Source organism: Balaenoptera musculus, chromosome 19 (assembly GCF_009873245.2).
Source record: "Balaenoptera musculus isolate JJ_BM4_2016_0621 chromosome 19, mBalMus1.pri.v3, whole genome shotgun sequence".
Classification (NCBI taxonomy): Eukaryota; Metazoa; Chordata; class Mammalia; order Artiodactyla; family Balaenopteridae; genus Balaenoptera; species Balaenoptera musculus.
Window position 1 is genome coordinate 45,179,300 of NC_045803.1, and position 17,606 is coordinate 45,196,905.

General features: G+C 35.9%; 1 long non-coding RNA gene and 1 pseudogene across 1 annotated transcript in view; one reads left to right on the plus strand and one right to left on the minus strand.

Annotated features, from left to right (window-relative positions):
- The window catches only part of LOC118885237, a 170,747-nt gene that overhangs the window by 136,536 nt on the left and 16,605 nt on the right, over positions 1-17,606 (minus strand). The gene's annotated exons all lie outside the window — the stretch shown is intronic.
- On the plus strand, positions 8,490-8,832 carry LOC118885236 (annotated as a pseudogene).

Sequence of the window (17,606 nt, forward strand, 5' to 3'; positions counted from 1 at the left end):
ATTAGACCAGATAGACTTCATTGACATTTATAAGACACTCCATCCAAAAGCAACAGAATATACTTTTTACTCAAGTGCAAATGAACTTTATTCAGGATAGATCACATCTTAGGTCAAAAATCAAGCCTCGGTAAATTTTAGAAAATTGAAAACATATCAAGCATCTTTTCCGACCACAACGGTATGAGATTAGAAATCAATTACAGAGAAAAAAAAATGTAAAAAACACAAACACATGGTAGCTAAACAATATGTTACTAAATAACCCATGGATCACTCAAGAAATCAAAGAAGACATCAAAAAATACCTAGAGACAACTGACAAGAAAAACATGACAATCCAAAACCTATGGGACACAGCAAAAGCAGTTCTAAGAGGGAAGTTTATAGCAATACAATCTTACCTCAGGAAACAAGAAAAATCTCAAATAAACAACCTAACCTTACAACTAAAGCAACTACACAAAGAAGAACAAACAAAACACAAAGTTAGTAGGAAGAAAGAAATCATAAAGATCAGAGCACAAATAAATGAAATAGAGACAAAGAAGACACTAGCAAATATCAATCAAACTAAAAGCTGGTTCTTTGAAAAGATAAACAAAATTGATAAAACTTTAGCCAGACTCATCAAGAAAAAAAGGGAGAGGACTCAAATCAATAAAATTAGAAATGAAAAAGAAGTTATAATGGACACAACAAAAATACAAAAGGTCATAAGAGATTGCTACAAGCAACTATATGCCAATAAAATGGACAACCTAGAAGAAATGGACAAATTCTTAGAAAGGTACAACCTTCCAAGACTGAACCAGGTAGAAATAAAAAAAGTGAACAGACCAATCACAAGTACTAAAATTGAAACTGTGATTAAAAATCTTCAAACAAACAAAAGCCCAGGACCAGATGGCCTCACAGGTGAAATCTATCAAACATTCAGAGACGAGTTCACACCTACACTTCTGAAACTATTCCAAAAAATTGCACAGGAAGGGACACTCCAAAGCTCATTCTAGGAGGTCACCATCACCCTGATACCAAAAAAAAGAAAATTACAGGCCAATATCACTGATGAACATAGACAAAAAAATCCTCAAAAAAAGACTAGCAAACCAAATCGAACAACACATTAAAAGGATCATACACTATGATCAAGTGGGATTTATCCCAGGGATGCAAGGGTTTTTCAATATCTGCCAATCAATCAGTGTGATACACCACATCAACAAATTGAAGAAGAAAAACCATATGATCATCTCAATAGATGCAGAAAAACCTTTTGACAAAATTCAACACCCATTTATGAGAAAAACTCTCCAGAAAGTGGGCATAGAAGGAACCTACCTCAATAAAGGCCACGTATGACAAACACAGAGTAAAAATCATTCTCAATAGTGAAAAACTAAAAGCATTTCCTCTAAGATCAGGAACAAGGATGTCCACACTTGCCACTATTATTCAACATAGTTTTGGAAGTCCTAGCCACGGCAATCAGAGAAGAAAAAGAAATAAAGGGTATCCAAATTGGAAAAGAAGAAGTAAAACTGTCAGTGTTGGCACTTGACATGATTCTATACATAGAAAAATCCTAAAGATTGCTACCAAAAAGCTACCTAGAGCTCATCACATGAATTTGGTAAAGTTGCAGGATACAAAATTTACACACAGAAATCTCTTGCATTCTTATACACGAACAAAAGATCAGAAAAAGAAATTAAGAAAAAAATCCCATTTACCATCACATCAAAAGGAATAAAATACTGAGGAATAAACCTAGCTAAAAAGGCAAAAGATGTGGACTCAGAAAAATACAAGACACTGATGAAAGAAATAAAAGATAACACAAACAGATGGAGGTATACCATGTTCTTGGATTGGAAGAATCAATATTGTGAAAATGACTACCCAAGGCAATCTACAGATTGAACGCAATCCCTATCAAATTACCAGTGGCATTTTTCACAGAATTAGAACAAAAAATTTTACAGTTTGTATGGAAACACAAAAGACCCCGAATAGCCAAAGCAATCCTGAGAAAGAAAAACGGAGATGGAGGAATCAGACTCCCTGACTTCAGACTATACTACAAAGCTAGTCATTAAAAACAGTATGGTGCTGGCACAATAACAGAAATATAGATCAATGGAAAGGGATAGAAAGCCCAGAAATAAAACCACACACCTACGGTCAACTAACATACAACAAAGGAGGCAAGAATATACAATGGAGAGGAGACAGTCTCTTCAGTAAGTGGTGCTGGGAAAACTGGACAGCTACATGTAAATGAAAGAAATTAGAACATTCTCTAACACCATACACAAAATAAACTCAAAATGGATTAAATACCTAAATGTAAGACTGGATACTATAAAATTCTTAGAGGAAAACATAGGCAAAACACTCTTTGACATAAATCACAGCAATATCGTTCTGTATCCACCTCCTTGGGTAACGAAAATAAAAACAAAATAAACAAATGGGATCTAATTAAACTTAAAAGCTTCTGCACAGCAAAGCATACCATAAAGAAAATGGAAAGACAACCCACAGATGGGAGAAAAATATTTGCATATGAAGCGACCGACAAGGGATTAATCTCCAAAATATACAAACAGCTCCTGCAGCTCTATTTCAAAAAAACCCAAACGACCCAATCAAAAAATGGGCAGAAGATCTAAATAGACATCTCCCCAAAGAAGACATACAGATGCCCAAGAGACTCATGAAAAGATACTCAACATCACTAATTATTAGAGAAATGCAAATCAAACTACAATGAGGTATCACCTCACATTGGTCAGAATGGCCTATCATCAAGAAGTCTACAAAAAATAAATGCTGGAGAGGGTGTGGAGAAAAGGGAACCCTCCTACACTGTTGGTGCGAATGTAAATTGGTACAGCCACTATACAGAACAGTATGGAAGTTCCTTAGAACCTAAAAATAGAGCTACCACATGACCCAGCAAACCCACTCCTGGGCATATATCTGGGAAAAAAACATAGTTCGAAAGGATACACCACACCCCAAAGTTCATTGCAGTGCTGCTTACAGTAGACAAGACATGAAAGCAACCTAAATGTCCATCTACAGAGGAATGGATAAAGAAGATGTGGTAAATGTATACAAGGGAATATTACTCAGCCTTAAAAAAGAATGAAATAATGCCCATTTGCAGCAACATGGATGGACCTAGAGATTATCATGCTAAGTGAAGTCAGACAGAGAAAGACAAATATCATATTGATATCACTCATATGTGGAATCTTAAAAATGATACAAATGAATTTATGTACAGAACAGAAACAGACTCAGAGACTTCAAAAAGAAACTTATGGTTATCAAAGGGTAAAAGGTGGGGGGGTGGGGAGGGATAAATTAGGAGTTGGGATTAACATATACACACGACTATATATAAAACAGATAATCAACAAGGACCTACTGCATAACACAGGGAACTGTACTCAACACTCTGTAATGGCCTATATGGGAAAAGAATCTTAAAAACAGTGGATATATATATATATATATATATACATATGTATGTGTAACTGATTCACTTTGCTGTACACCTGAAACTAATACAACATTGTAAATCAACTATACTCGAATAAAATGTTTTAAAAAGATAACAAATTTTTTAAAAAAGCATCTATTTTACAACACTTAATAAGCATATTGTAGTCGTCCTGAAAAAGAGATTTCTTTATTTATTATTCTGAAAGACTCCTTGCCAATGGGTGATAACATCTGGGGCTACCTGATTTATGCAGTGACCATTAGAATATTGCCTTGCTAATGGAATTCTGATCTGTAGTTAGTTATTTTGGTTGTTATTTACTCAGATATCAATTCCAATACTCTCCTCAGATGTTTACTCTTGCTTATGCTCTTTGTTCTATGGCTGCTGGTGGGGGTACAAGCAGGTATTTGCAAATAAGGCTTGCAGGCATTGAGGTGTAGATGTGACAGAGGCCGAAGTCAGTTTTGACAAGCAATCAAGGAAGCCTATACATAATTTAATATAAATTAAAATAAGAACATATTAGAAGAAGCAATTGTAAATTTAATTTGGGAGAGAAGAGGAAGATTAAAACGAGTTAGGGAAGCTGCTCTGAGGCTTAGTGTAAGTTATGATCTGAGGAAGGAAGTGTCACTATATGGGACATGGAAGTAGATCAGCAGTTATCAATGAAAGACGAGTAAAAATAGCTTCAAGTACAATTTGCTGAAGATCAATATACTTGTCTGCAGGGTTGCCTAAGGCTTATCATTTTTATTACTACTTCTACTTTGTCAACAGCAGTTAAGTACCAACTTGACACAAAATGAGTTCTGTCCTACCTGATGTCATTTTACTAGAAGTATGAAGAACGGACTATTTTATTCTTTGCCTCTGTGGCATGCAGTAATATGTAGTCATAATCTTCAAAATCACTATGTCATAAATTCATATCTTACTTTGTTTATTATTTTCACCCTTAGGTCTTTTTGACCATTTGACGACTTTTCAGATTTCGCTCTCCTTTGAATACCTATTTTTATGTTTTTCTCCTAAAGCACTTGTAGTTTCTATTTTGAGAGGCAGAATCTCATTTTGTTGTTTTCATTCCATATTTCTAAGCTCTCTGTGTACCTTTATATTGCTTTGCTGCCCTTACTGTTGTTTGCATAACCTCCCAATTTAATATCATCTGTGGATTCTATTAAATTCATTTTACTCCCTATTCTACATCATTAATGCAGCAAGCTATACGATAGGACAAAACACTGATCTCTGCAGCACCTAGACATATTCCCCAATTTGATACATTTTCCACTTATGGTTTATCACTATTTTTATGGTTCTCCAGCCAGTTTTGAATACATGTGACTCTGCTTATATCCAGGACCATCTGATTAATTGTGCATAGATGTCATGAGATACTACTGCATCATAGGCTCATGAAATTTCATAAATATCTATATCTATGGTATTTTTTCATTTACTAATATTATATATAGAAAACTCACATTCTCAGACTACTAGCTCAATGTTTATATTCTAGAAATCTCTACATATTTATTTCTCTTTTAATATTTGCACCATTACTTTCCACGTAATGACTACAAATGACACAATGATTTTTAATTTTTAACACTCTTTAACTTTTAATTTTGGAATAATTTTAGACTTACAAAAAGTTACAAAGATAGCAGAGTGAGCTCCCTTATACGATCTAGGACACCACATTGCAATTAGTGATCATGTCTCCTTAGTCTCAATGATCTGTGACAATTTCTCAGTCTTTCCTTGTTTTTCATTACCTTGACACTTCTGAGGAGTGCTGGTCAGATATTTTATAGAATGTCCCTCATTTTCGGTTTGTCTAATGTTGTCTCACAATAAGACTGGGGGTTACAACTTTTTGGGTAGACCTATCACAGAGGCTAAATACCCTTTACATTTCATCATACTGGGGGTATATGGCATTAACATGACTTATCATCACTGGTGATGTTAACTTTGATCACTTGTTTAAGGTGTGTCTGCCAGCTTCCTCCAGAGTAAGTTAGAAATTTTCCCTATCCACACTCTGTCCCATGCATTCTCTGTGAGGGTTATTATAATGCTCCCAAAGGAATAAAGTTCTTGGGGGGAAAATTTACTTTTTCATGCATAAAACATGGATATACATATAACACATAAACAGATTATAAAGTATATTTGTGGTATTGAAAATTTCATCAGGAGTGTGGGGGAGGGTGTTAAGCAAAAATGTCTAAAAAGGCTCATGTGTGTGTCCTGTGTGTGTGTTTGATGGTGGGGGTGATAAAAAAAGAAGAAGAAAAAAAAGGACTAACAGATTCTCTCTATTCACTGGAATCAAGTTACTAAGCCAGCCTACATCCAAGCAGAGGGAATTAAGTTCTACCTCCTAGAGAAGGGAGTATCTACATATGCTATTTGGAATTTTTCTCTAAAAATATTCTTTTTTTAAAAGTCAATTTTGGTCTATTTTCTGTCAATAGCTTGGGTCTGTGTATTAGTTTGGGTTTCCCAAAAGCAGATGCAAAGATGGTATTAAACATGCAGGAGACTTACTTTTGAAAGACAACAAAGTGGGAGCAAGGGAAGGCAAGAAAGCCTTAGGATACCTGTGATGGAAAAATGGAGGATGGAAGACTGGGTAGGAAGAATCTCAGACTGCAACACAGTTCTAAGAAGGTTTTGGCCCAGTCAATTGGGAGTCCTTTGCAAAATATTCCATTAAAGGAGTCCTATATCTCATAGAAAAGAACCTGGATTACAACCTCCACCATATGGGCTCATGGCCTGGAAGGATCACTTGGGAATCATGGCCTTGGCATGAACTTGGGAATGGGTTCTAAAAGACAGCAGCACCTGCAGCCATCAATCAATTATGTTCCCTACAGCAGGAGGGTCGAAGTAGTACATTTTCATGGCCACTGCAGTCGATAATTTTACACAGTCTTATTAAAACACCAGAAATTATTTTTGAAATAATATTACCTAATTCCTTCCCCATTCTAGGAGGTATCTTTTTACTTCTTTAAATATAGCTGCATATAATACAATAACCAACAATTTCTTAGAAACCATACTTTTGTTTTTCCATTTAAAAATACTGCTTTAATGATTTCTGGCACTCATAAGTAGTTAAGTATCTTAAACTAGATAACTCTCCTGACAAGGACAATTATAAATTCCGACTAAAAGAAACAACTATTTGAAGGCACTGTGGAGCAATCAATAGCAGGTAGAAGCTGAAGGGGATATGACCCTTGAAAGAAAGGAAGCCAATAAAATAATATCTACATTTTTCTGATTTTCCTGGTAAGATTATTTCCTTCTCTGCATGGTGCATGTGGAACAGAGCTTAATCAGAAAGCAGCAGTTTTGGGGGCTGAGGAATAAGAAGTTAGAGTTTGAGGCTGCTGGTGCACCTGGAAGTTGAAAGAGGAAGTCTCCAAAAAAGGGAAGCCACTGGGGATTGAGTGAGGGGGAAGGGTAGCTCCAAAATCTGTATAATACCTCTCCTCAAATGCTTGGCTGACTCCTGAACTATGCATGTACAAAGTGATAGCCAAGAAACCTAGAAGAAAGCAACAGCTAAAAGACTAAAACAACTAAGCAGAAATTTCAGCAGTTTACAAGTGATGATGAGTCAGAGTTTGGAAAGTGAATTCCTAAAGGTAGAGGGTCTTGGTAAACACCTCAGACTTTCTAGAAACCCCAGAAGGGGCAGAATTTAAAAGTAAGGTCCATGCCTAAGACTAGGAGAAAAACTGAAATAGATAAATTTGAACCAAGTCTAAAACCAAGCCTCCACAGAATCAATAAATTCTACCAGTAATTTAACCACCTTCTAGAACAATATTCAAAACACTCTTCAGAGGAAGATAACATAATCAAGTTGTTAAACGTATTATCCACAATGGTAACATACTATCAAAAAAATCACAAGCTAAGAGAGAACTTGGGAAAATACAACCCATAGTCAAAAGAAAAAGTCAACAGAAATGGACTCACTAACAACCCAGATATTGGGATTAACAGACAAATATTTTAAAGTAGTTATGATATATGTTAAAGAATGTACTGGAAAAACAGGATATAATAAGTAAAAACATGAAGAATTCCAGTAGATATAGGAAAACCAAAAATAAAAATCAAATGGAAATACTAGAACTGAAGAATATAATATCTGAAATGATTAAAGAAAATCACTGAATGGAATGGCAGATTGGATAGTGTAGAAGAAAGGCTCAATGACCTTGAAGACAACTCAATAGAAATAATCTAAACTGAAGCACAGAGAGAAAAAAAGTATGAAAAAAAATAGCAGATCATCAATAATGTGTGTGTTCAAAATAAAACAATCTAGCATGCTTATAATTGGAGTCCCAGAGGGAAAGGAGAACGAGAAAAGTGCAGAAAAAATACCTGATAAAATATTGGACAAACTTTCCAAAACTGATTAAAACATAAGCCTATAGATCCAAGATGCACAGCAAACCCCAGGCAGAATACATAAACATAAAACCACAACTAGGCATATCACAGTCAAACTGCTTAAAACCAAAGATAAAGAAAAAAAAAAATTTTAGTAGCCAGAGGTGGGTGGGATGGGGGAGTCTATCCAGGGTAACAATGATAAAAATGGTGATTGACTTCTCATTACAGATTACACAAGACAATAGAACCACATCTTTAAAATGATGAAGAAAAAAATATCAGCCTAAAATTCTATTGTCAGTGAAAATATCCTTCAAAAATGAAGGTGAAATAGATATTTGCTGATAATGAATAATGAGATAATACATTGTCAACAGACTTGCACTACAAAAAATGCTAAGGGGAATACTATATTAAAATTCAGACCTACAGGAAGAATAAAAAGTAGTAGAATAGTAAATATATGGTAAATATAAAACGCTCTTTCTTACTTTTCTTAAATTCTTTAAAAGTCAACTGACCGCTCGGGTTAAAATGGTGAGTAGGCCTGCCGTTGCAGCATCAAGCAAGTGGCTGGAGGGTATTCGAAAATGGTATTACAATGCTGCCGGGTTCAATAAACTGGGCTTAATGCGAGATGATACGATATATGAGAATGAAGATGTAAAAGAAGCCATAAGAAGGCTTCCTGAGAACCTTTATAACGACAGGGTGTTTCGCATTAAGAGAGCACTGGACCTGACCATGAGGCAGCAGATCTTGCCTAAAGAGCAGTGGACAAAATATGAGGAGGATAAATTCTACCTTGAACCATATCTGAAAGAGGTTATTCGGGAAAGAAAACAGAGAGAGAAGAATGGGCAAAGAAATAATCATGTAGTCTAAATCTGGATGCAGCTATCCTAAGTATTTTATGAAGTTGGTTAAACCTGAAATGTACAATGTAGAACTATCTGGGCTGTAAATGTATTACTTTAAATAAATCTCTATTATAATTTAAAAAAAAAAAGTCAACTGACCTTTTAACAAATCGTGTGGGGAAAAAATGTATATTCACAAGAAAAACACTGAAGTTGGACATTTACCTTACACTACATATAAAAATTAGCTCAAAATGGCTCAAAGACTTAAACATAAGAGCTAAAACTATAACTCTTTTAGAAGAAAACACAGTGGAAACCTTCACGATATTGTATTTGACAACAATTTCTTTGGTATGACACAAAAGTACAGATAAATTGGATTATATCGAAATTTAAAACATACGCACATGAAAGGACACAATCAAGTGACTGAAAAGGCAATATACGGAATCCAAGAAAATATTTGCAAATCATATACCTAATAAAGAGTTAATATTCAGAATATATAAAAAACTTCGACAACTTAACAACAAAAACCAAATATCCTGAATAAAAATGGGCAAAGTACTTGAATATACATTTTTCCAAAGAAGATATACAAATGGCCGATGAGCACATGAAAAGAGGCTCAACATCACTTATCATTAGGGACATACAAATCAAAACCACAATGAGATGCCACATCATATCCACTAGGATAGCTACTGTGACAAAAACAAACAAACAGAAACAGCAGTCCTAGAAAGGAAATCCTCACACACACTACAACATGGATTAACCTTGAGAACATTATACTAAATGATATAAGCCAGTCACAAAATGACAAATACAATTATTATTCCACTTATATGAGGTGTTTAAAGCAATCAAATTCATAGAGACAGAAAGCAGAATGGTGGTGGCCAGGGACTTGAGGGAAAGGGACTGGAAAGTTGTTATTTACTAGGCATAGAGTTCCACTATTGCAAGATGAAAAGAGCTCTAGAGAATAGCTGTACAACAATGCAAATGTACTTAACACTGATCTGTACACTTAAAAATGGTGAAGTTGATAATTTTCTGTTCTTTTACCAAAATCTTTTAAAGTCGATCAACTGCTTAAAGCAAAAATAATAATATATTGTGGAGTTTATAATGTGTAGATGTAAAATACAAGAGAAAATAGTACAAAGGATGGGAGGGAAGTAAATAGTAATACACCCCTGTAAGGTTCTTACCTTGTGAGTGAAGTAGTGTATTAATTTGAGGTAGGCTATTACAACTTAAGTACAGGCATACTTTGGAGATATTACAGGTTCAGTTCCAGACCACCAAAAATAAGGAGACTATGGCAATAAAGCAAGTCACATGAATTTTTTTGTTTCCCAGTGCATACAAAAGTTATGTTTACAGTAAGTCCCCTACATACAAACGAGTTCCATTCTCAGAGCGCATTCGTAAGTCCTATTTGTTTGTAAGTCCACTAAAGTTAGCTGACTAACACAATCGACTATATGGTACTGTAATAGGTTTATAATGCTTTTCACAAAAATAATACATAAAAAATAAACACAAAAAGTAAAGAAAATATTTATAATTTTACTGTACAGTACCTCAAAAAGTACAGTACAGTAGGACAGTACAATAGCTAGCATACAAGGGCTGGCATCGAGTGAACAGGCAATAAGAGTTACTGACTGGAGGAGGGAGAGTAGGTGGGAGATGGTAGAGCTGAAGAATCATCAGCAACGGGAGATGGAGGGCAAGCTGTAATTTCACTCACGCCTGACAACGATGGAACGCACATTCGCATCTTTGAAAGTTTGCAACTTGAAGGTTCGTATGTAGGGGACTTACTGTACACTATAGTGTAGTCCATCAATTGTGTAAGAGCATTGTGTATAAAAAAATGTACATACATACCTTAAGTTAAAAATACTTTATTGCTAAAAAATGCTAACCATCATCTGACAATGCAGGGTTGCCAAAAAACTTCAATTTGTAAAAAACACAGTATCTGTAAAGTGCAATAAAACTAAGTGTGATAAAACAAGGTATGCCTGTACATGTTGATATACTGTAATCTCTAAAGTGGCCAATACAATAACAACACAAGAAAGTATGACTGAGGATCGAGATAGGATGGTGGAGTAGAAGGACATGAGCTTACCTCTTCTGATGGAAATACTAGGGTCACGACTAAATGCTGAACAACCACCAATGAAGAAATGCTGGAACCTACCAAAAAAGATACACTACATTCAGGGACGGAGAGGAGGCCACAGCAAGATGGTAGGAGGGGCATAATCGCGATAGAAGCAAATCCCAAGCATGCCGGGTGGGTAACCCACAAACTGGAAAATAATTATACCACAGAAGTTCTCCCAAAGGAGTGAAAGTTCTGAGCCCAACATAAGGCTTGGTAGCCTGAGGGTCTGGCAACTGGAGGAGGAGCCCCCAGAGTATCTGACTTTGAAGGCCAGTGGGGTTTAATCGTAGGAATTCCACAGGACCAAGGGAAACAGCGACTCAATGCTTGCAGGGCACACAAAGCGTCTCAAGTGCACCAGGACCCAGGGAAAAAAAGTGGTGACATCATAAGAGACTGGGCCAGAATAAACTGCTAGTAATAGAGGTCTCCTGCAGAGGCAGGGGGTGGGGGGCAGCTGTGGCTCACTGCAGAGACAAGGACACTGGTGGTGGCAGTTCTGGGGAGTACCCACTGGCATGAGCCCTCTTGGAGGCCACAATTTTCTCACCAAGACCTGGCACCATCCAACAGCCTGTAGGCGCCAGTGCTAAGATGCTTCAAGGCAAACAATAAACAGGGCAAGAGCACAGCACCAACCATTAGCAGAAAAGCTGCATAAAGTCTTCCTGAGTAAACAGCCGCCAGACAAATACACCCCCTGACACAGCCCTGTCCACCAGAGGACAAGCCCCAGCTCCACCCACCAGTTGGTAGGTAACAGTCCCTCCCACCAGAAAACCTGCACAAGTCTCTTAGACAACGTCATCCACCAAGGCACTGACAGCAAAAGCAAGAGGAACTACAACCCTGCAGCCTAAGGAACAGAAACCGCAATCACAGAAAGTTAGACAAAATGAGATGGCAGAGGAATATACCCAAGATGAAGGAACAAGATAAAACCACAGAAGAACAACTAAGTGAATTTGAAATAGGCAATCTACCTTTAAAAGAATTCAGAGTAATGATAGTAAAGATGATCCAAGATCTTGGAAGAACAATGGAGGAACAGATTGAGAAGATACAAGAAATGATTATCAAAGACATAAAAGAACTAAAGAAAGAACAGAGATGAACGATAGAAAAACTGAAATAAATAATACACTAGAAGGAATCAATAGCAGAGTAACTGAGGCAAAAGAATGAATAAGTGAGCTGGAAGATACAGTGGTGGAAATCACTGCCACAGAACAGAATAAAGAAAAAAGAATGAAAAGAAATGAGGTCAGCCTAAGAGACTTCTGGGACAACATTAAACACACCAATATTTGCATTACTGGTCCCAGAAGGAGAAAAGACAGAGAAAGGGACTGAGAATATATTTGAAGAAACAATAGCTGGCAACTTCCCTAACATGGGAAAGAAAACATTCCCCCAAGTCCAGGAAGTGCAGAGAGTCCCAGGCAGGATAAACCGAAGAAAAAGCAAGCAAAGACACATAGAAATCAAATGACAAAAATTAAAGACAAAGAAATAATATTAAAAGCAGCAAGGGAAAAGCAACAAATAACATACAAGAAAACTCCCGTAAGGGTCTCAGCTGACTTTTCAGCAAAAACTCTGCAAGCCAGCAAGGAGTGGAATGATATATTTAAAGTGATCAAAGGGGAAGAACCTACAACCAAGAATACTCTACACAGCGAGGCTCTCATTCAGATTCGATGGAGAAATCAAAAGCTTTACAGACAAGCACAAGCTAAAAGAATCCAGCACCACCAGACCAGCTTTACAACAAATGCTAAAGGAACTTCTCTAGGTGGGAAACACAAGAAAAGAGAACAAAAGAGAAAGGGAGAAAGAAGACCTATAAAAACGAACCCAAACTATTAAGAAAATGGCAATAGGAACATACATATTGATAATTACCTTAAATGTAAATGGATTAAATGCTCCAACCAAGAGACAGGCCAGCTGAATGGATATAAAAACAAGACCCATATATATGCTATCTATTAGAGACCCACATCAGTCCTAGTGACCCACAGAGACTGAAAGTGTGGGGATGGAAAAAGATATTCCATGCAAATGGAAATCAAAAGAAGGCTGGAGTAGCAATATTCATATCAGATAAAATAGACTTTAAAATAAAGACTGTTACAAGAGACAAGGAAGGACACTATATAGTGATCAAGGGATCAATCCAAGAAGAAGATATAACAATTGTAAATATATATGAACCCAACATAAGAACACCTCAATACATAAGGCAATGCTACCAGCCATTAAAGGGGAAATCGACAGTAACACAATAATAGTGGGGGACTTTAACACCCCCACTTACACCAAAGGACAGATCATTCAGACAGAAAATTAATAAGGAAACACAAGCCTTAAATGACAAATTAGACCAGACAGCCTTCATTGATATTTAGTGGACATTCCATCCAAAAGCAGCAAAACACACTTTCTTCTCAAGTGCACACACAACATTCTACAGGATAGATGACATCTGAAGCCAAAAATCAATCCCTGGTAAATTTAAGTAAATTGAAATCATATCAAGCATCTTTTCTGACCACAATGCTGAGATTAGAAATCAATTACAGAAAAAAACTGTTAAAAACATGAACACATGGAAGCTAAACAATGTGTTACTAAATAATCAATGGATCACTGACGAAATCAAAGAGGATATCAAAAAGCACCTAGAGACAAAGGACAAGGAAAACACGATGATCCAAAACCTATGGGACGTAGCAAAAGCAGTTCTAAGAGGGAAGTTCATAGCAATACAACCTTACCTCAAGAAACAAGAAAAATTTAAAGTAAACAACCTATCCTTACACCTAAAGCAACTAGAGAAAGAAGAATAAACAAAACCCAAGTTAGTAGAAAGAAAGAAATCATAAAGATCAGAGCACAAATAATGAAATAGAGATGAAGAAAACAATAGGGAAGATCAATGGAACCAAAAGCTGGCTCTTGAAAAGATAAACAAAATTCATAAACCTTTAGCCAGACTCATCAAGAAAAAAAAAGGAGAGGACTCAAATCGATGAAATTAGAAATGAAAAAGGAGAAGTTACAATGGGCACACAAAAATACACAGGATCATAAGAGAGTGTTACAAGCAACTATATGCCAGTAAAATGGACAACCTAGAAGAAATGGACAAATTCTTGGAAAGGTACAACCTTCTAAGACTGAAACAGGAAGAAATAAAAAAAAGTGAACAGACCAACCACAAGTACTGAAATTGAAACTGTGATTAAAAATCTTCCAACAAACAAAAGCCCAGGACCAGATGGCTTCACAGGCGAAATCTACCAAACATTTAGACAAGAGTTAACACCTTCCCTTCTGAAACTATCCCCAAAACTTGCAGATGAAGGAACACTCCAAAGCTCATTCCACAAGGCCACAATGACCCTGATACCAAACCAGACAAAGATATCACACAAAAAAAGAATATTCCATGCCAATATCACTGATGAACAAATACGCAAAAACCCTCAACAAAATACTAGCAAACCAAATCCAACAACACATTAAAAGGATCATACATCATGATCAAGTGGGATTTTTCCCAGGGATGCAAGGATTCTTCAATATCCACAAATCAATCATTGTAATACACCACATCAACAAATTGAAGAAGAAAAATCATATGGTCATCTCAATAGATGCAGAAAAACCTTTTGACAAAATTCAACACCCATTTATGAGAAAAACTCTCCAGAAAGTGGGCAAAGAGGGAACCTACCTCAAGATAATAAAGGCCATATATGACAAATGCACAGCAAAAATCATTCTCAATGGTGAAAAACTGAAAGCATTTCCTCTAAGATCAGGAACAAGACAAGGATGTCCACACTCACCACCATTATCAACATAGTTTCAGAAGTCCTAACCATGGCAATCAGAGAAGAAAAATAAATAAAGGGAATCCAAATTGGAAAAGAAGAAGTAAAACTGTCTCTGTTTGCAGATGACATGACACTATACATAGAAATCCTAAAGACGCTACCGAAAAAAACTACTAGAGCTCATCAATGAATTTGGTAATGTTGCAGGATACAAAATTAATACACAGAAATTTCTTGCATTCCTATACGTTAACAATGAAAGATCAGAACGAGAAATCAAGGAAACAACCCCATTCACCATCGCATCAAAAAGAATAAAATACCTAGGAATAAACCTACCTAAAAAGGCAAAAGACCTGTACTCAGAAAACTATAAGATACTTACGAAAGAAATAAAAGGTGACACAAACAGATGGAGAGAGATCTACCATATCCTTGGATTGGAAGAATCAGTACTGAGAGAATGATTGTACTACCCAAAGCAATCTACAGATTCAATGCAATCCCTATCAAATTACCAATGGCATTTTTCATAGAATTAGAACAAAAACATTTACAAATTGTATGGAAACACGAAAGACCCTGAATAGCCAAAGCAATCTTGAGAAAGAAGAATGGAGCTGGAGGAATCAGGCTCCCCGACTCCAGACTATATTGCAAAGTTACAGTCACCAAAACTGTAGGGTACTGGCACAAAAACAGAAATATAGATCAATGGAACAGGATAAGAAAGTCCAGAGGTGAACCCACAAACCTATGTCACCTAATCTATGACAAAGGAAGCAAGAATATACAATGGAGAAAAGACAGCCTCTTAAATAAGTGGTATTGGGAAAACTGAACACCTACATGTTAAAGAATGAAATTAGAACACTCCCTAACACCATACACAAAAATAAACTCAAAATGGATTAAAGACCTAAATATAAGGCCAGATACTATAAAACTCTTAGAGGAAAACATAGGCAGGACACTCTTTGACATAAATTGCAGCAAGATATATTTTTATCCACCTCCTAGAGTAATGGAAATAAAAACAAAAATAAACAAATGGGACCTAATTAAACTTAAAAGCTTTTGCACAGCAGAGGAAACCATAAATAAAATGAAAGGACAACCCTCAGAATGGGAGAAAATATTTGCAAACGAAGCAACCAACAAGGAATTAATCTCCAAAATACACAAACACCTCATGCAACTCAATATCAAAAAAAAGAAACAACCCAATCAAAAAATGGGCAGAAGATCTAAATAGACATTTTTCCAAAGAAGACATACAGATGGCCAAAATCACATGAAAAGATGGTCAACATCACTAATTATTAGAGAAATGCAAACCAAAACTGCAATGAGGTATCACCTCACACAGGTCAGAATGGCCATCTTCAAAAAATCTACAAACAATAAATGCTGGAGAGGATGTGGAGGAAAGGGAACCCTCCTACACTGTTGGTGGGAATGTAACTGGTACAGCTACTATGGGGAACAGTATGGAGGTTACTTTAAAAAGTAAAAACAGAGCTACTATATGATCCAGCAATCCCACTCCTGGGCATATATCGGAAGAAAACCATAATTTGAAAAAATACATGCACCCCAATATTCATTGCAGCACTATTTACAATAGCCAGAACATGGAAGCCACCTAAACATCCATCAACAGAGGAATGGATAAAGAAGATGTGGTACGTATACACAATGGAATATTATTACTCAGCCATAAAAAAGAATGAAATAATGCCATTGCAGCAACATGGACTGACCTAGACATTGTCATACTGAGTGAAGTAAGCCAGACAAAGACAAATATCATAGGATGTGGCTTATATGTGGAATTTAAAAAAAGGGTACAAGTGAACTTATCTACAAAACAGAAATAGTTACAGATGTAGAAAACAAACTTATGGTTACCAGGCGGTAAGGGTGGGAGAGGGATAAACTGGAAGATTGGGAATGATATATACACATTACTATATATAAAACAGATAACTGATAAGGACCTACTATATAGCACAGGGAACTCTACTCAATACTCTGTAATGGCCTATATGGGAAAAGAATCTTAAAAAGAGTAGATATATGTATAACAGATTGACTTTGCTGTACACCTGAAGCTAACACAACATTGTAAATCAACTATACTCCAATAAAAAATTTTTTTAAATTGCCGCTTTTAGAAAATATATGACAAATATTAACCGTCCCACTGGAGAACTCTTTCTAGATATAAGGTTTTAATATGAAAATCTGCATTATAGATATGATGCCTCATTCTTCAGATAGTTCTAATTTTACCATATGTCATGGTTATATACAAGAGCAATCCATACTAATATCTGTTCTATTAGTTATCTATATTACAGATGTTTTAAAAATGCTTCCAATGAGACAAACTATCAGTAGCACTTCTCCATGAAAAAAGGAAGATGATGGTACAAAACCATGAAAATTTCTTATAATTGATTTGTTTTGTAGGGGAATTTTTCTTAATGAATTTTTACCCTCGTCTTCTAAATCAGGTCTCACTCTTTTCTCCAGTTGTTTCCAAGGGCTATATGTTTTCAATTTATAGACTTTACGGAAATAGAGGGTAAAAAGACAGATTATGTAAATTTCTTGTTTCTTTTGAAATTTATTTATATATCAAGCCAAGTCCATAGTAGCAAACAGATTTTTAAGTGAAGTTATAGAGGAAGAAAATGGAAATTAAAGCATTTCCCATATATACTTCTATGTAATTATACCCCTCC